The 20,478-nt window shown below is 44.2% G+C and overlaps 2 non-coding genes across 2 annotated transcripts; both read right to left on the bottom strand.

Annotated features, from left to right (window-relative positions):
• Positions 1 to 14,787: 14,787 nt before the first annotated feature.
• Positions 14,788 to 14,925, bottom strand: LOC119948525. The gene has a single exon (XR_005456915.1). It is a non-coding gene; the product is annotated as a small nucleolar RNA SNORA7 (small nucleolar RNA).
• A 4,375-nt stretch (positions 14,926 to 19,300) lies between these two features.
• LOC119948426 lies at positions 19,301 to 19,438 on the bottom strand. The gene has a single exon (XR_005456822.1). It is a non-coding gene; the product is annotated as a small nucleolar RNA SNORA7 (small nucleolar RNA).
• Positions 19,439 to 20,478: the final 1,040 nt, after the last annotated feature.

Here is a 20,478-nt window from a genome sequence, read left to right on the forward strand (position 1 = left end):
TTAAATACTTGATATTCATGTTTAGCCTCACAGCACTTTTGTACGTATCCTTATGCTCATTTCCCCAACTATAATTTATAATAATAATAATGGCATTTGGTAAGTATTTACTGTGTGCCAAGCACTGTTCTAAGCACTGGGGGGGATACAAGGTAATCAAGTTGTCCCACGGGGGGCTCACAGTCTTAATCCCCATTTTACAGATGAGGTAACTGAGGCACAGGGAAGTTAAGTGACTTGCCCAAAGTCACACAGCTGACCAATGGCGGGGCTGGGATTTGAACCCATGACCTCTGACTCCCAAAGCCCCTGCTCTTTCCACTGAGTCATGCTGCTTCTGTATTTTATTTCAGTATCTGTCTTGCCCCTCTGGACCATAAGCTCCTCGTGGACAGGGATCATATATACCACCTCATATTATACTCTCCCAAGTGCTAGTCACAAAGTAAGCGCTCAGTAAATAACATTGATTGATGATTTGGGTACTCAGCCTCACCCATCCCTGTAGCGCTTACGTACAGATCTTTATAGTCTACTGCTTCCTCCTACCTGTAATTTACTTTAGTGTCTGTCTCCCTCTAGATTCTAAGCTCATTTCTTCTAAATCTATTAATCATCCAAGGGCTTAATACAGTGCACACAGTAGATGCTCAGGAAATATTATGGATTTATTGATAGATGGATCACCAGGAGTTTTTAGACTGTGAGCCCACTGTTGGGTAGGGACTGTCTCTATATGTTGCCAATTTGTACTTCCCAAGCGCTTAGTACAGTGCTCTGCACATAGTAAGCGCTCAATAAATACGATTGATGATGATGATGAGTCTGCTACCCTCCCACTGTGGTATTTGAGAAGTAGCGTGGCTTAGTGGAAAGAGCCCGGGCTTGGGAGCCAGAGGTCATGGGTTCTAATCCTGGCTCCGCCACTTGTCAGCTGTGTGACTTTGGGCAAGTCACTTCACTTCTCTGTGCCTCAGTCACCTCATCTGTAAAATGGATATAAAGACTGTGAGCCCCATGTGGGACAATCTGATCACCTTGAATTCCCCCCCCCCAGCGCTTTGAACCGTGCTTCGCACGTAGTAAGCGCTTAACAAATGCCATCATTATTATTATTTGTTAATACACCTTTGGGAAGATCTGGGGAAAAAAAGTCCAGAGTCCAGAGGGAGACTGATGGGAGATCTGTTTTAGGAGAAGCAGCATGGCCTTGTGGAAAGGTCAGTCAGAGGGCCTGGGTTCTCATCCCAACTCGGTCAATTGCTTCCTGTGTGAACTTGGGTATGTCACTTAACTTCTCTGTGCCTCAGTTCTCTTTTTCTCCCTCCTGCTTAGTCTGTGAGACTCATGCGGGACAGGGACTGGGTCCAAGCTAATTCCCTTTTATCTACCTCAGTGCTTAGAACAGTGTTTGACAAAAAGTAAGTGCTTAACAAATACCATAAAAATAAAACAAAAAGAGAGAAACCTCCCTAGCACCTCCCTAGCTAGGAGACAGTGTGGTCTAGGGAAACATCAGGGTCGGGGGATCAGGAGACCCAGGTTCGAGTCCCGGCTTTGCCACTGGCCTACTGTTAGACAAGTCTCTTAACCTCTCTGGGCCTCCATTTCCTCACCTGTAAAATGTGGGTAAGATCAATTCCTTTGTGGGCTAGGAACTGTGCTCATCTCATAAACTTGTATCTACTCCAGGCAAATAGTCCTTAGTTACAAACCACCATAATTTCTTCAAGGTTCTAAAGGTCGGTCAATCAATCGTATTTATTGAGCGCTTACTGTGCGCAGAGCACTGTACTAAGCGCTTTCATAAAGTATACTTTTATAAAGTAGACCTTTCATAAAGTAGACCTGTCATAAAGTAGGCTTCCAGAGCAGTGGTCTGCCAGGAATTACTGGTCAGGGCATGAGGTGCGGTGGCAAACCTCGACAACTCCTTCCCAACCTGGGCCAGGGTGTAGGATCGTGGGTGCCATGGACAGTGACTCCTTCATGGCCTCAGCCAGGCAAAGCTCTCTCTCAGTCAGTTGAGTCTAGAAAAGAATCAAGGGTTCCCTCCTCCCCTAAATTTTCAGCCAGTTGGAGAGCACCCCTTTAACAGTCACACAGATTCGGTTACATTTTCTTTTGCCCAGAGAGAATAGAAAACAACATCAACCTTGGGTTGAGTCTTTGGGGAGCTATTTTGAGTCCAGTTTTGCAGACCAGAAAGAGTCAAATCATTTGGTTAGGAATGAGATAAGCATCAAAGCAGGCTCCTTCATCCCTACTGGTAATCTTAAAGCACAAATAAAGCTAAAAAGCACCCAGGAAATCCAATATTGAGGTTCATTTCATTTTGTAAAGGCTTTACTCATATATGCCGATAGATAGATAGGATGGGGGTACTGAGATAATGAGATTGTTTTTTTCAATGTTTCCAGTTAAATAGATAAAAGGTATTTTTTGCAACATCTTATAAATGATCCAATCCACTAAAAGAGCTCTCAGTCAAATAGCACTAGGTTGGAAATGGCTTATTAAAAAAGAGGAGCATGTAGATCTAAAATTGCAAGTCTTCTGTTTTGTTTTAGCTCCAAAGCAAGACCATTCAGAAAGTGGACAGTTGAGTGTAACATTGCCCTGCCATAATGTCCTTGTCTCTCACTCTTTTGTTTCACTCTTCACAGCATGAAACAGAGTTTGACTTTAGCTTGTCCTGATCTTGGAATCTCTCACTTTCATTCATCTGTAGCTCCGATGGAGGAGTTTCATATATTTATTTTCATTTGAGAGTCTTTTTTTCTTTAAATAGCCAAGAGAAAAAAATAACATTTCACAAGAGGTTACAAAATGTGAACTCTCTGCTCCCAGGAATATAGAAAGAGCTCAGATCTTATTAAACATAGTTGTTAGCAATTAATTATGAATCTTGATTCGGGGTTTTACAGACTTCTCAGCATTATCAAAAGACCCAAAATTATCATAACAGGCCTATCACATTCCATCTGCAGATTCATCTTAGCTGTATTTTCCATATCAAACAGATGAGGCAAATTTTGATGTTAGAAAGGCAGTATATTTTGTATTCAAACGATAGCTTTTCTACTCTATTCAATAGGAATAGCTTTTTCCCTATTCAACTTAAATGAAGTGAAGAACCAGAGAGCAGATGGTAGCAAAAACTGGAGAGCATTTGTGGAATTGTTTCCCCCCACCAACAGTAGGTCAGTACAGCAGAAGTGTGCACTCCAATCTCTGCTGCTGCCATTCTTGATGATCTATTGTTTGGGTTGATGGACCACTCTGTTCTTCACATCTGCATAACAAACAGTGTAAAATGTCAGTAAGGTGAGGTCCTGAAGAATCTCTTCTTGATCCAGAATCTCTTGCTGTCTGTGGCCTTTCCCTGCTCTTTTCAGATAACAATAATCCAGAAAGGAGGATGTGGCTGATAATGAGAATCAGTCAGTTCAGTCGGTCAGTCAGCATAATTTATGGAGTGTTTATTGTACCGGGAGCAATTTGTCCTAGTGGAAGTAATAGCATTCATTAGTGTTTACCAACTCTGTTACTTTGTACTCTCCTAAAGGCTTAGAAGAGGGCTCTGCACACAGTGAGTGCTCAGCAAATGTGATTGATTGAACGATTGATTGATTAAGTACATACTGTGAGCTCAGCATTGCCTCAGGTGCTGTGAGATCCAACTCTGATGATGTAGGAGTCCTTCTATAATCCTTCTCAGAATGACCATGTTCCCTAGATGAATTCGAACATAAGTGGTTCAAAATCAACAACCACCAGGCATAATAATAATAATGGTGGCATTTGTTGAGCGCTTACTATGTGTGAAACACTGTTCTAAGCACTGGGGGGGATACAGGGTGATCAGTTTGTCCCATGTGGGGCAGTCTTAATCCCCATTTTACAGATGAGGTAACTGAGGCTCAGAGAAGTTAAGTGGCTTGCCCAAGGTCACACAGCAGACATGTGGCGAAGCCAGGATTAGAACCCATGACCTCTGACTCCCGAGCCCGTGCTTTTTCCACTGAGCCATGCTGCTTCTCTAGGAATGAGTTGCTATGGTCATTCAGCAGTTTTTAAGACTCCTAAGATTGGTAACTGCAGTGGCTCTGCTCTTTTTTCTTGAGGGGACCAAAAGGCTGCCCCTGAATGGTTTATCTCCCCAAAGGATCCATCTTGGGAACCTTCTGGTGAGGCTGCCCTGGAAAGACAGAGAAATACTGTGCTTTGAAATGCTGATGACACTGATATATGTCCCCACTTTTATTGAGCAAAGGACGCAGAGTCAAATATAGTTGCAGACACCACAAGTGGCAGCTGTGCTACCAGTAGCACACGACTTACGTTGGATGGTCAGTTGGTTGCTTCTTGGTCTTTTTGGCCTCATTGGCTCACAGGGACTATGATTTCACCATGAATGGTGTCCTCTACAAATACATGAGGTAATTAATGTTGAATGGCCCACCCTAGCCCTTCCCCCGTCTCCTCTCCCTTTCTCCTTCTCCCCCTTCTCACCTTGTCTCTGTTCCCTTCCCCTCTCTCTCTGCCCCATTTTTGGCCCCATTTTTTATGGAGCTCTTCTTCCCGGAGGTCCTGCCCCATCCCTCCAAAGGTGACCGGGAATCTGATCGCCTTTATTTTAGTGGTCGTTTCCCGGTCTAGACCACTTTCGTCCCGAGCATTGATTTTAGCTTTAACACAGGCAGAGGCATGTTCAGTGCCCGGGTGAAGCAGGGGTTCAGATGCAAATGGCATCTACAGTTCTCTTGAAATTGTTTTAAGCAAGCTGTTGCCAACTAGACCACTCAGCATTGAGGAGAAAGGCAGTGTTGACAGTGGTGGGGACCAATCCCCACTGTCTTGGCTCAAGTATGACAGCCACGGAAGGGGAGGGATGCCCATTTACACCTCCACCCAGGGCGTAGCGAGAGTGACATACACCCCACACCTGCCGTGCCCTTAGGCTGGCTCTGGTTATGGCACAGATACAGCATGGAGAAGCGAGAGCAGAATTTGGCTCCAAACCCTGGGAACAACTCAGCTACAAATACCCATTACCTTTGAATTGTCATGTCCTACAGCATGAGCGCCTATAATTTCCCTGTGAGAAATACACAATACTCCACCTAGAATGAAGACATACTGCCCTCAATGAATAGTTTCACTTTCAGCCTGCAAGACCTGAAACTTAATTAAAACTTAATAGAGGGAAAGACACCTTTGAATTTAAGTCAGATGGAGAAGGAGTTCAATGTAATTGAAATTACAGTTTTTAAGCCAACATACAACACCCAGCATATGGCTTGAAAGCCATGGGAATTAAATAGGAGACTCTGGACTCATTCATAGACTCACGGGACTGGAAGGACTCCCAAGAGGGCTCCCACTGTTTTTAGAAGGATCACACCTACTCTAATTCTAAAACAATGGACTTGTATTGACATAGCTCCTCACATTTTTTGATCTCCAACCACTTAACCAAGGTCATTGGGATGCTTGGATTCTTCTCTCTTGGGTTACCCAGGTTGAATTGAAGCCCTGTGTGTCTACTGGCTTGGCCAATGGCATACTGGGAGAAGCAGTATAGTCTAGTGGAAAGAGCAAAGTCCTGCGAGTCAGAGGACTTGGGTTCTAAGCCTGGCTTTGTCACTTGCCTGCTGTGTGATCTTGGGCAAGTCAGTTAACTTCTCTGTGCCTCAATTTCCTCACCCTTGAAATGGGCATTAAATATCTGTTCTCCCACCTCCTTAGATGGTAAGCCCCATGTGGGACCAGGACTGTGTCTAATCTGATTATCTTGTATCTACCCCAGAATTTAGAGAGGTGTTTGGCCCATAGCAAGCATGAAACAAATAACACAAATTATTATTAGAGTGTAGGGGGAGCATGCTTACAAGCATGCTGTCTTCCCAGGTCATTGCTCTCTTTCTCTGGGAAGAGTTGCCTTCTTTTTTAGTTTAACGGGAAACTTCGTTAGTGAAGAAAATATCGTGCTCCTTTCTTTTTAAACGTGAGCAAGCAAAATTTACTTTCTGTTAATGCCCTGCAAGGGTACTGAATTACCGCTCATCATTCTCTGCGGCTTGCTTACAAGGCTGCCGTCAGCTCACGTGGTCCCTGCTCACATGGTCTCTGCACATGACTGTAGACTTTTGCATAATCCTGTATGTGAGAGCCCCCCTCTTCCAAAGCACACAAAATCACTGAGCAGAGGGAGGGAGGCACATGATTTTCCATTTTCCATCCTGCGCATCCTCTCCAACTCTGTGATTGGCAAAGTTTCCCAAGGCTAAAGAGTTATTCGTAGTAGTGCCGCAGTGCTGATAGGGCCTTCAAGAGCTCATCTAGAAGGAGTAGCTGCCTCCAAGCAGGGGTAAGACACCCATGTGACTTAAAAAACAAGGAATTCAAACAGTGAATCAAGGGAGACTGAGATCTGGCCAAAATGGAGAGGTTAGTTGATGACAGCCCTCTTCCAGATAGTTTCTCATAATAGGCAGGATGGGGGAATTGGAAGAAATTAGATAGTTCGAAGGCAAAGAATGTGTGTTTTATTTCTGACCTACTTTCCCAAGCACCGAGGACAGTACTTTGCACTCGAGAAGTGCCTCTGATTGAAATTGGGCTGACCACACAAGGTACTTGGAATCTGAATGAGCAAATGGTTGCAAACAAATCACCAGGACCAGGTGGCATCTGCCCAAGGGTACCGGTGAGAAACATGTCACCTCCTGTTACAAGCGAACAGTCACTGTTCCGGGAGACTGGTGAAATACCAGTGTGACGTCCATCCACAAAGGGGGGTTCCAGAGATGATCCTGGAAACTATGGACCAGTGAGCTTCACTTCTATCCTTGGCAAATTAGTAGACTCTCTAATTAAGTTCAGTTGAGAAATTGGAAAAAACACAACACATTGAGGAAAAGGAAACATGGTTTTGTAAGGGAAAATCATGCCTCACTAATCTGCAGTTCTTTAAAAATGTCTTCATGAATGTGGAAAAGGGAACCCGAGGACAAAGATATATTTAGATTTTCAAAAGACCTTTAACAAGTTTCTACACCTTTAAAAAATAAAGGGTAAAGTTTACAATTAGGTTTTTCAGGAAGGAGAGATTCATTCATTCATTCATTCATTCAATTGTACTTATTGAGCGCTTACTGTGTGCAGAGCAGTGTACTAAGCACTTGGGAAGTTCAAGTTGGCAACATATAGAGACAGTCCCTACCCAACAGTGGGTTCACAGTCTAGAAAGGCTTGCAAAACATGTGGACAGGTGTCAAGTCGTTAGAACAAATAGAATTAAAGCTAGATGCACATCATTAACAAAATAAATAGAATAGTAAATATGTACAAGTAAATAGAGTAATAAATCTGTACAAATATATGCACAGGTGCTGTGGGGAGGGGAAGGAGGAGAGGGAAAAGGGGGCTCAATCTGGTAAGGCCTCTTGGAGGAGGTGAGCTCTCAGTAGGGCTTTGAAGGGAGGAAGAGAGCTAGTCCCCAGGGATCTATGCTAGGTCCATTTTTGTTTACTATCTTCCTAAATGATCTGGAAGAGTGAGTTTAACAGGTCACAGAACAGCATGAAGATGAGGAGAAACTGCAGGAAGGTACTTTCAAGCTGAGTGAAGGGACAGAAAAAGGCTAGCTGAAATTCACTGTGAGCAAGTGAGAGGTAATGCGCTCAGTCACGACTCAGGAAAGAGACCTCAAGTCAGCGTTGACTGTTGTTTTAAACTGTTGGTCTGAAGTGTGGCAGTAGCCCAAAAGGCCAACTAAATGCGGGGCATTGTCAGGAAGGGGATAGAACATAAAACAAAGGCACAATTTCTAAAATCATGTTTGCACCTGGGATACTGAGTGCAATCCTTGTCACTATGTTTTATGAAGGAAATGCGAGAGGTGCAGAAAGTACAGAGTAGACCAACCAGGAAGGTCAGGGGGATGGAGAACCTTCAGATTAGTACAGTGCTCTGCACACGGTAAGTGCTCAATAAATACGATTGAATGAATAAAGAGAACATGGAGAACTTAGAACTCTTCAGTCTAGATAGATGAAAGGTGATAGGGGATATGATTGAAGTCTTAAAATATGAAGGGTGTGGACAGGACAAATCCCAAACTATTGCTCGCCAATCCCATAATACTAGGATAAAAGGGAGCACTGAAGCTTGAAGGGGGTATTCAAAATGAATAGAAAAGCCTATTTTTTCACACAGCAAATGGTATGCTCCAGGCCTGTGCTCTTTCCACTAGGCCATGCCGCTTCTCTAAGAATGATGATGGGTCCAGTGGGATCCTCCCGTTAAGTGGCATTCCCCAAAACGGAGAGATTTGCTCCCCAGGAATGGATTCTGAAAGGGACGGTGAGGAATTGGTGAAGCTGTGTTGTATCTCAGGACTTCAGGTTCTGAAGAAAGTTAAAATTAGGTTTCCTCTTTCAGATCATCAGAGAACTTCAGGACTAGTTCTGCTGTTTGGACTCAATGATCTGCAGTGTGGCTCACTGGAAAGAGCCTGGGCTTAGGAGTCAAAGGTCATGGGTTCTAATCCCGACCCCGCCACTTGTCAGCTATGTGACTTTGGGCAAGTCACTTCGTTTCTCTGTGCCACAGTTCCCTCTTCTGTAAAATGGGGATGAAGACTGGGAGCCCACGTGGGACAACCTGATTACCTTGCATCTCCCCCAGTGCTTAGAAAAGTGTTTGGCCCATAGTAAGCACTTAACAAAAACTATCATTGTTATTATTATATGATGTTCTCCAGAATTATCTAGCCCAGCTGGTAATGGAAACTTCCCCTAAATGATTAGTGCTCCAAGTAGCGGTGAGTAACTGGGGAACTGCTAAACCTTGCCTGAAGATCAGCTCTGGCTCAGCTTCTTGTGGTGGATCTAATGCAAACTATTAGGGCCGACCTTTGGCAGAGGTAGCTGGGTTTACCCAGAGGACGATTCTCTCAGGGAACAGTCTTGTCTTATGCCGTCAAGTCGTTTCCGACCCATAGCGACACCACAGACACGTATTAATTATGGTATTTGTTAAGCGCTTACTATGTGCCAAGCACTGTTCTAAGCGCTGGGCTAGATACAAGGTAATCAGGTTGTCCCATGGGGGGCTCACATTCTTAATCCCCATTTTACAGATGAGGTAAACTGAGGCCCAGAGAGGTTAAACGACCTGCCCAAAGTCACACAACTGACAGGTGGCAGAGCTGGGATTAGAACCCATGACCTCTGAGTCCCAATCCCAGGCTCTTTCCGCTAAGCCACGCTGACACATCTCTCCCAGAACGCCCCGCTCGCCATCTGCGATCGTTCTGGCTGTGTATCCGTAGAATTTTCTGGGTAAAAATACAGAAGTGGCTTACCATTACCTCCTTCCACACGATAAACTTGAGTCTCCAGCCTCTACTCTCTCCCGTGCCACTGCTGCCCAGCACGGGTGAGTTTTGACGTGTAGCAGATGGCCTTCCACTCGCTAGCCACTGCCCAAGCTAGGAATGGAATGGGTTGGCCTCCCGTAGCCGAGACTGGTAGAGGACTGGAAACCCTCCAGGTGTGACCCTGAAAGGGGCAGGGAACAGAGGGAACTAAAATTAACATTAACCCCACTTGTTCTTCACCCCTTCCGAAAGAGACCAGATGGACCCGTTTCAATGGGATACATCTGGCGTTTATCCTTGTTCTTCCATTGACTTTTGCTATCAATCAATCAATAAATCTATAATATTTATTGAACGCCTACTGGGTTCAGAGCACTGTACTAAGCGCTTGAAAGAGTGTTCTGGTCAGTCCCCTCTATTAAGTCATCAGCTCCTTGAGGTCAGGAAATTTGTGTCATGCTACTGTTGTATTCTCCCAAGGGCTCATTGCCATTTCAGAGAAGCAGCGTGTGTCAGTGGAAAGAGCACGGGCTTTGGAGTCAGAGGTCATGGGTTCCAATCCCGGCTCCGCCACTTGTCAGCTGTGTGACTTTGGGCAAGTCACTTCACTTCTCTGGGCCGCAGTTCCCTCATCTGTAAAATGGGGATTAAGACTGTGAGCCCCACCTTGGGACAACCTGATCACCTTGTAACCTCCCCAGCGCTTAGAACAGTGCTTTGCACATAGTAAGCGCTTAATAAATGCCATCATTATTATTATTGTTATTGATTTCAGGACTACTTTGGGTGCCTCAGGACATGCTAATGTCCCCCAAAACTTAAAGGACAAAACGGGGCGGTCATTGGCTGAGAGACACATGCAACCGTGGCCCGCATCTCCTTCCTTACGTAGCAGGGGAGGATGGGGTTGAGACGGAAGATAGATGAGAGGGACTGCAGCATGAGCAACCACCCTGAGCACTGGGCTCAGTGCAAGTACTGGTGCTTGGGAGGGCATCTCCACCACCAAGAGGCATGAGTGGGAGACTCCTGCTACAAGCCGGGCTTCGTGGAAAGAGCACGGGCTTGGGGGTCAAGGTCATGAGTTCTAATCCCAGCTCCGCCACTCGTCAGCTGTGTGACTTTGGGCAAATCACTTCACTTCTCTGTGCCTCAGTTACCTCATCTGCAGAATGGGGATTAAGCCTGTGACCCCCACGTGAGACAACCTGATTACTCTGTAGAACAGTGGTTGGCACATAGTAAGCACTTAACAAATACCATCATTGTTATTATTATTATCATTATCATTATTATTAGAGACCTCACCACTCCAACCATCCAGTTGGTAAGAGGCCCTTCACCATGCCAGGGAGTGCAATTGTGGACCTTCCAGTCAGAGGTCATGAGTTCAAATCCTGCTCTGCCACTTAGCTGTGTGACTTTGGGCAAGTCACCTGCTTCTCTGTGCCTCAGTTACCTCATCTGTAAAATGGGAATTAAGACTGTGAGCCCCACGTCGTACAACCTGATCACCTTGTTTCCCTCCCAGCGCTTAGAACAGTGCTTCACACATAGTAAGAGCTTAACAAACGCCATCATTATTACTCCCAACCATGGCAGCGGGGCCTCTGCCCCTTGGCAGCAGGGATACTAGAATGGGCCAAACCTAATCATCAACAGTAGCATTTACTGAGCACTTACTGTGTGCAGAGCACTATACTAGGCAGTTAAGAACATACAGAAGATATAAAGAACTCGGTCCCTGCCATTGAGGAATTTACAATCTACTGGGTTGAATAGTTTCCGTGACTGGTAAGGCACTTTGCAAACATAAATGAGAGTACTATCGATATGGAAGATCAGAATAAAACAGTTAACACAGCCAGGAATTGAGAAAACACATCCGCCATGCTAGCTCTCTTCCTCCCTTCAAGGCCCTACTGAGAGCTCACCTCCTCCAGGAGGCCTTCCCAGACTGAGCCCCCCTCCTTCCTCTCCCCCTCCTCCCCCTCCCCATCCCCCCGCCTTACCTCCTTCCCCTCCCCACAGCACCTGTATATATGTTTGTATGTATTTATTACTCTATTTTATTTGTACATATTCTATTTTGTTAATATGTTTTGTTTTGTTCTCGGTCTCCCCTTTCTAGACTGTGAGCCCACTGTTGGGTAGGGACCGTCTCTATATGTTGCCAACTTGTACTTCCCAAGCGCTTAGTACAGTGCTCTGCACACAGTAAGCGCTCAATAAATATGATTGAATTAATGAATGAAGGAAGGAACTATGCAACTTTAGAACTGGAAGGAGGCTTTAGACTGGGGAGGAAAGGGGAGTGGAAGGGAACGGAGAAGTCAGGAGAGGTTAGGGATAGGGGTATCTAAGATAGGCAGAAGGAAGGAGGAGAGTGGGTTCAGTTCAGAGCTTGACATTATAAAAGGATGCTAGGCACAGAGAACAGAGGGAGAAAATGGCAGGTACTGTAGCAAAATTGAAATGTATCTATTCCATTCCGACAGAAGAGACTGGCGGTTACCATTTTAAGAAGAGAATTTGACGTCCTGATTATTCGTTTTCCGCTTTGGATTCCCTCAAAAGTAAACACCATCTAAACGTACCGAGTTGTCATTTTACCCCTGAGATAAGTTACTGTCCGAGTTTATCAAAAGTCAGGACAAAAAAATAACTTACATAGACAGATTTTATGGGGTAAGCAGTGGGCCAAAATCTTCTTCAGATGACACCACATTAGAAATGATTTGTCTGCATTGCACAGGAAGATGGGCAGTAAAACTTGGGTATTTGGAAAACATTCAAGATGAGGACACAAATGAAAACAGCAGCGTACTGGCATGTCTCTGTTTTACAAAATGCTTTACCTACTGGTGTTACAGTAGGGAAATAAATTAAGGCAGATAACCTAGGAATACAAGCTCCTAAAGCTCATGGTAATGATTTGAAGAGCATACTTCTAATGGGTCTGTGTCTGAAATGTTTTGATTCCTGTTGTCTTGACTGAAGTGGGGAAGATGTGGAAAATTGTGTTAAATTGCTCAGTATCAGAGCAGAGCAGATTGCACAGTAAGACAATATGTGCAGCAGGAAATACACACTGGACTGGTTCTTTGGTCTTTCGAAGCTGCCACTGCTGCTTGCATATAAGCGTGAGTGAACACAAGCCGGACTCAACGCATCAGTTATCAAGAACAGCGGGAAGGAACTGTTACAAGAAAATGCAAGGGGTGCGATAGATGGAAGGTGGGGGCCCATGCCAGAGGAAAAGAGTGAAATACAAATCATCGGTGGAGAATATTTTAAGTGTGGGCTTTTATTTTACATTTAGTAAGCGCCTGTGGGGTTTGAAGCTCTAGTCACAACAGATGGGAAAAGACAATCTGAACTCTCCAAGAATTTACATTATAAAAAAGAAAAAGAAAGATACAACCGACAGACAGTGAAATCAAATTGGACTGTGCTGTCTTCCCACTTTTTAATAGCCAGCTGTGCGTTGATCAGGAGGTTGATTTCCTAGTTGATGGCTTTTCTTCCCTTTGGGCCATTTCACTACTATTTGGTACCTTCACCAGAGGGTGGTATTAAGGCAGACTGGCACATCTTTAAGAGTCAGCAGAGTTCCAGTGGGAAAGGCAGGAAGTACAGGAGCAGAGAGTTAAGGACCAGGGAACAGAAGGGAAAACTTTGACTTGTAAATTCCTTATCTTGTTAAAGCGGTTATTTGTTGTCCTAAAATTTGAATTACCTGGACGCAACACAACAAGGTTCCAGGAATGAATTGAGTATAGACTGGATTTATGCATAAGCAAAGATGCTTATTTAAACATGGAAAAGCTAAAAGCAATCTTCCCACGTCCTCCCTCTGGCCTGGAACTCCCTCCCCGTTAACATCTGACAGACCAATACGCTCCCCACCCTCAAAACCTTATTAAAATTGTATCTCTTCCAAGAGACCTTCCCTGACTTAGCCTTTATTCCCCCTACTCCCTCTCCCTTCTGGGTTCCCAATGCAATTGGATCTGTAACCTTCATTCCCTTGATATTCACCCCACACTTAGCCCCACAGCACTTATTTACATATCCATATTTTGATCTGTCTCCATGACTAGATTGTTCGTAGTGGATAGGGAACGTGTCTACAAAGACAGTTGTACCGTATGCTCTCAAGTGTTTAGTACAGTGCTCTGCATAGCATAATCACTCAATAAATACCATTGATTGATTCATTGACAGTGATGGCTCTGCAGGACTGGAAACATTTTACCTAAGATTTTGACTTGGTCCTGAGAGCAAGTGGGCTAAATTTACATGAGGCCCCTCAGGAGGTTATAAGATGTCTAAATAAAAGAGAGACAGCACATGGAGCAAATGAAATAAAAAATGATAAATGAAATTCATTTGGGAAGGGTCACTAACAGAATCGTGCTGGGAATTTAGTTATGAATTAAGTGTGCTGGTTGTAATTCTTTTCAAAAGTAATCTGGGTGGACATGCAAACTTTCCTGATATTAAACATGTTAACATGAATACCCAAGTGTCACTTGCATATGGAGAAATGTAACGGAACAGTGAAAGATGCTTTGCATCTTTTATTACAAATTAATATTACAAAGTAATAGTAATTTAGAGAAAACTGAAATCTTGTGAGATATCAAAAACATCGATAGCCATATAAAAAACCCAATGATTGTGTATCAGGGGAACATAAAATGGAGAATTGATTGTCTTGTTTAGATATGTTTGGAAAACTTAGATTTTAATTATTGAATACTATTCAAATTTTGCAAAAACTATTATACTGGATAGCATTATAGCATTCAGAGTAATCCTTTGAATTGCAGCTAGTCGTATGAGAGACAATGGATCACATTTAAAAAGTGCCAAATCTAAGAAATTTGCATCAGATTACAACTCCCTAGATTTCGCTTCTAGTCCAGGTCACTGCTCAGTCAAGTGGGTGAGCCGAAAATGGTGTCAAGACAATTGAGACCATTTTCAAAAGCAAAATATTCATGAGTTGTTAGAACACTAGGCTCCAGCCAGAGTAGGGTGCCTTAAAAGGGCTGGCAGGATGATTGCGGAGAAGGGAGACAAACTCCTAGTGCAAAGGGGATAATTGTGACTACATTTCCCAGGAGTTGTTGGGATATTCTAGGAGGGGACTGGCTCCTCTACCAACTGTTTTGTCTTACGCTGTCTAGTCATCTCATAGCGACCCATAGACGCACCTCCCCTAGAATGCACCACCTCCATCTGCAATCATTCTCATAGTGGGCCCAGAAGGTTTTCTTGGTAAAAAAAAAAAAAAAATATGGAAGTGGTTTACCATTGCCTCCTTCCGTGCGGTAAACCTGAGTCTCTCAACTCTCTCCCATGCCTCTGCTGCCCGGCACAGGGGAGTTTTGACCTGTAGCAGATTGCCTTCCACTCCCTAGCCACTGCCCAAGGTAGGAATGGAATGGGTATGCCTCTGCTTGACTCTCCCTCCCGGAGTCGAGACTGGTAGAGGACTGGAAACTCTGCAGGTGCGACCCCGGGAAGGGCCTCTAGCAATTGCGGGAAAGCAAAATTCTCCTCAGGGAGAAGTGTGAGAGGACAGACAGTTTGGAGCTTCCTGTATTTTGCTGTGCTTTTTTGCCTGCTCCTCTGATACCCAACCAGAAGAAATTCCAGTAGGTAAAGTATTCCTCTCTACCTAAGCTGTAGATGGAGTAAAAAAGGTGAGTTAATTAGAATTAGTTTAGTCGAAGCACTTTCCAGCCATTTTCTTCAGGAAACCACGGGATCGAGGTAGTAAGTGTTTGATTTCTATTAATCAGATCACCAAGTTTTGTCCCGGCAGTTTTGAACTACAGTGGCTTTAAATATTACCTTGCAAACCTCGACCTAGTAGCTTAACTATTACTACCTGACAAACCTCAACTTTGGTATTCTGATGTTATCCTTTCCAATCTGTGGTATCGATTAAATCCTGACTTTGATCTCTATCTTGTTTGGGAATCAGTTTCAGTCATAGTCTCTGGGGGCATCACAGAATTCTCAATTGGGTCTTAGCTGGAGTTTTTAATACCGTATTTATCTTAGAATGCTCCAAATATAGGATTACCAATTTGAGGTTATATAAGTGAATGGGCCCAATTTCAATCTCCTGAGGTAAAAGCCCCTAGTTCTAAGTCTAATTATAATGCCATTTACCATCCTCCTGCTTCGCCCCACTTCAGTCTCTACTTCACTCTGCTGCCCGGATTATCTTTGTGCAGAAACGCTCTGGGCATGTTACTCCCCTCCTTAAAAATCTCCAGTGGCTGCTTGTCAACCTATGAATCAAGCAAAAATTCCTCACTCTCGGCTTCAAGGCTCTCAATCACCTCGCCCCCCTCCTACCTCACCTCCCTTCTCTCCTTCTCCAGCCCAGCCCGCACCCTCCGCTCCTCTGCCTCTAAACTCCTCACCGTGCCTCATTCTCGCCTGTCCTGCCGTCGACCCCCGGCCCACATCCTTCCCCTGGCCTGGAATGCCCTCCTTCCACACATCCGCCAAGCTAGCTCTCTTCCTCCCTTCAAAGCCCTACTGAGAGCTCACATCCTCCAAGAGGCCTTCCCAGACTGAGCCCCCTTTTTCCTCTCCTCTTCCCCATCCCCCCCAGCCCTACCTCCTTCCCCTCCCCACAGCACCTGTATATATATTTGTACTGATTTATTACTCTATTTTACTTGTACATATTTACTATTCTATTTATTTTGTTAATGATGTGCATATAGCTTTAATTCTATTTGTTCTGATGACTTTGACACCTGTCTTCATGTTTTGTTTTGTTGTCTGCCACCCCCTTCTAGACTGTGAGCCCGTTGTTGGGTAGGGACCGTCTCTATATGTTGCCAACGTGTACTTCCCAAGTGCTTAGTACAGTGCTGTGTACGCAGTAAGCGCTCAATGAATGAATGAATGACTAAGGAAAGATAAAACATTAAAATCACAAACCAACATAAAAACACAAAGACAATGATACTGTGGCTAAGGGAGAAGTGTGAGGCTTCCCGCAGCTCAAAGTCACTGCCACAGCCAATGTTTCCCAATGTTCTAGAAATTGGGAAGGCCTCATGTGGCTACTGTATTGTCCCACTTCCTGAGCTGGAAGGGGCTCATGGAACATCCCAGTGGCATGGGAGTATGAAAGCTTTTCTTCAGAGCTCCAGGGCTACTACCACCCAACCCACACACTTGGTTTCTCTAACACCAGCCCACTCTTTGTATCTTGATCTCATCTGTCTTGCCATCAACTCCTTACCCATATCCTCCTTCTGGCCGGGAATTTCCTTCTCCTTCATGTACGACAGATCACCCTGCTCCCCATCTTCAGAGGCTTCCTAAAATCACATTTCTTTCAAGAGGCCTTCCCTGACTAAACCCTCACTTCCCCTTTTCACCCTTCCTTCTGCTTCGCCTATGCACTTGGGTTTATTCTTCTTGGATTTTCACCCTACTCCCACAGTACTTAAGTACATACTCCTCTGTCATTTATTTTAAATTATCTCTTCCCCTCTAGTCTGCAAGCTCCTTGAGGGCCAGGGTCATGTCTACCTCCTCTATTGTACTGTACTCTCCCAAGCACTTAGTACAGTGCTCAATAAATACCATTGATTGGTTGATCAGTTGAAACTACTGCCAGCTAAAGAAGAAACCGGGCAGTCAAAAATATAAGGAAAATGATCCCATGATCATCGATATCCTCTTCAGAATACTGTTGGAATATAAATGAAAATACCCCGAAAAGGTGAGACTTTTGAGGCTGAAGAAAACAGAGAAGGGCAAGATATTTTAAGAAGGTCACTTAGAGTGAGAATCCTGCATGAAAGACTAACTGAAACGGTTTAAAGTGTTTAAATTGTATCGATATGAAATATGTAAGTGAAAAAGACTACACTTTCATAATTTTGCTATGAGATAGCTCTTCAGAGGGGAGAAAGAATTAGGCTATTAGAGTCTATTTTTAAGAGTTAGGACAATTGCAGCAACAGACCTGAATGTGTTGCAGTAGGTCGCTGAGTGCAGGAGGCAGCAGCAAAAACTGGTTAACAAATAATTGATAGGCACTTTCAGTGGTGTTTTTATAAAATCTGCATCGGAGAAATAGTGCAACAGTAGGAACACAACGCCTGACCATTGGCTTTAAAAAATCTCTACCAGCTGTCTTTCCCTTACCTATCTGCATTCTTCTCCCACTTACATGGCCATTTGTCTGCTGTGTGACCTTGAACAAGTCACTTCACTTTTCTGTGCCTCAGTTACCTCATCTGTAAAATGGAGACTAAGATTGTGAGCTCTATGGGAGGTAGGGACAGCGTCCAACCCGATTTGCTTGTATCCACCCTGGCGCTTAGTACAGTGCTGGCACATAGTAAGCGCTTAACAAATATCATAATTGGTCATTATTATCCTTTCCTTCTCCCAGGCTAACCTTATAGCTGGACCTCTCCAGCCCATTGCATATACCTTCCCTCTTGCATAGGACTGCATGGAACTCCTTCCCCTTTCAGTTTTGCCAGACCAGGAATTCCTTGAATAATAATAATAATAATAATAATAATAATAATAGCATTTGTTAAGCACTTTCTATGTGGAAAGCACTGTTCTAAGTGCTGGGGAGGATACAAGGTGATCAGGTTGTCCCATGTGGCTCAGTCTTAATCCCCATTTTACAGATGAGGTAACTGAGGCACAGAGAAGTTAAGTGACTTGCCCAAAGTCACACAGCTGACAAATGGCAGAGCTGGGATTTGAACCCGTGACCTCTGACTCCAAAGCCTCTTTCCACTGAGCCACCCTGGTTTCCTAGTCGTGCCACCACATCAGGCTCTTTAGCCTTCTTGCATATCTGTCTGTTCATATAAACCCTATTTCAGTGTTTACTTTGGTTTTTTATCATTTTTGTCTTGTTCCCACAAGTGTCCTCTGATACTTTTACCTGTTGTGTATTTGGTGATTTATGCCCGTTCGTCTCATCCTCGAGATTATAAACTCAAAGGACACAAGCAAGGACACAAGCAAGAGCAGCATGCCCTGCTATGAGGGTGGATGAAAGGACTGATGTGAGATTGACAGACTACAGACTACACATTGTCTCCTGTTTTGCTGATGTGGCTGCTGTTTGAATTGCCAGGTGCAGTTTGCGGTTTTGTCTTTTTCTCATGGTCTTCTCAAAGCTTCTTCTACGAAAGAGCCATTCTTTTCTTGACTGCACTGCTCCAGGCTAGTCTGTCTGCGGCAGTTGTCGCCAAGCTTTCCGTCCTGATGGTGTAGTCTCTGAGGCTGTGATTTATTGCATCCTTAAACTGCTTCCTTTGTTCCCCCTTGCTTTGTTACCCCATTTCAGCTAACCATACCAGTAGTTTGGATGTTCTATTGTCATTCACTCTCTTTATGTGTCCCACCTAGTGCCGCCATAATGAGGTGAGCACCGCTTCAATGCTAGGAGACTGACAGGATTCCAGAATTTGATTGTTAAATGCTGTGAATTCCTGACACGCTGGGAGAAATAGTCCAACCCTGGTGTCATGCGATAAGGGAATCAGTCAGTTAACAGTATCTAGTGAGTGGCTATTCTGCAAAGGGCACTGTACTTAGAACTTGGTTGAGTACAGTTGAATTAGTAGATTTGATTCTTGCCCTCAAGAAGCTTACAATTTAGTGGTTGATGTTGTGTTATGCTGTCGCATCATGTCCGACCCGTAGCGACGCCATAGACACATCTCTCCCAGAATGTCCCACTTCCACCTGCGCTCGTTCTGGTAGTGTATCCGTAGAGTATTCTTGGTAAAAATGCGGAAGTGGTTTACCATTACCTTCTTCCGCACAATAAATGAATCTCTGCCCTCGACTCTCTCCCATGCTGCTGCTGCCCAGCACAGATGCGTTTTGACTTGTAGCAGATTGCCTTCCACTCACTAGCCACTGTCCAAGCTAGGAATGGAATGGGCATGCCTCTGCTTGACTCTCCCTCCTGTAGTCATGACTGGTAGAGCACTGGAAACGCTCCACATGCGACCCTGAGAGGGTCAGTTTAGTGGGGGGATGTGGAAAGTAAACTAAATTCCAGGTAGAAGGAATTAATAGGATATAAAGATATGTACATAAATGCTGGGGTGGGGGTGAGTGTATATCCAAGTCCTTAGATGACACAGAAGTACTAAAGTGGCAATTGTGGGGAAATAAGGTGATGAAACTATCAATTAATTTTCGAAAGCCTCCTGGGGAAGATGGAGTTTCAAGATGGAGAGAGCAGTGGTCATTCCTGGGAGGTGGGGAGGATGTGAGCAAGAGGTTGGTGTCAGGAGAGAGGAGAACAAGGCACAGTGATGAGGTTAGACTGAGTGGCACGAAGCATCAGAGCTGGGGCTTAGTGGAAATAGAAAGTGGATAAGTAATGAGGAAAAAGTTGATTGCCTAAAAATCAGTGGTCAGAAATTTCTGGTTGATGTGGAAAGGGCTGGACAACCCCTGGAGATTTTGGAAGAGTGAGGAAACACGTGCAGAGCAAGATTTTTGAAATATAACCTGGGCAACAAAGTAAAATCTGGGCTGGAGTACATATCTTTAAATTATATATTATTTATTCATATTACTGTCTGTCTCCCCCTCCAGACTGTAAGCTCAGGGAATTTGTCTTCTAATTCTGTGGTATTCTATGCTCCCAAATGCTTAATACAATGCTCTGCACCTAGTACGTGTTCAGTAAATATGATTGATTGATTGATTGAAAGGGGAGAGACGGGAAGCAGGGAGTTCAACTATGGGGCTGATGCAGTTGTCAAGGTGGGATATGACAAATGCCTGAACCAGTGTAGAGGAAGGTATGGATTTTGGAAATATTGTGGAGGAAGGACTAACGGGATTTGGTGACAGACTGAATATGGGAGTTTAAAGAAAGGGGGGAATAATGACAAGCTTACGGGCTTGAGAGAAGGGGAGGATGGTGGTATTGTCAACTATGATGGGAAATTTCAGAGGAAGAGAGGATTTTCTAGGGAAAATGAGGAGTTCAGTTTTGAACACATTGAGCTTGAGGTCCTGGAAGGATAATCATGTAAAGATATCTG

This window comes from Tachyglossus aculeatus, chromosome X4 (genome assembly GCF_015852505.1).
Source record: "Tachyglossus aculeatus isolate mTacAcu1 chromosome X4, mTacAcu1.pri, whole genome shotgun sequence".
In the NCBI taxonomy this organism is placed as follows: domain Eukaryota; kingdom Metazoa; phylum Chordata; class Mammalia; order Monotremata; family Tachyglossidae; genus Tachyglossus; species Tachyglossus aculeatus.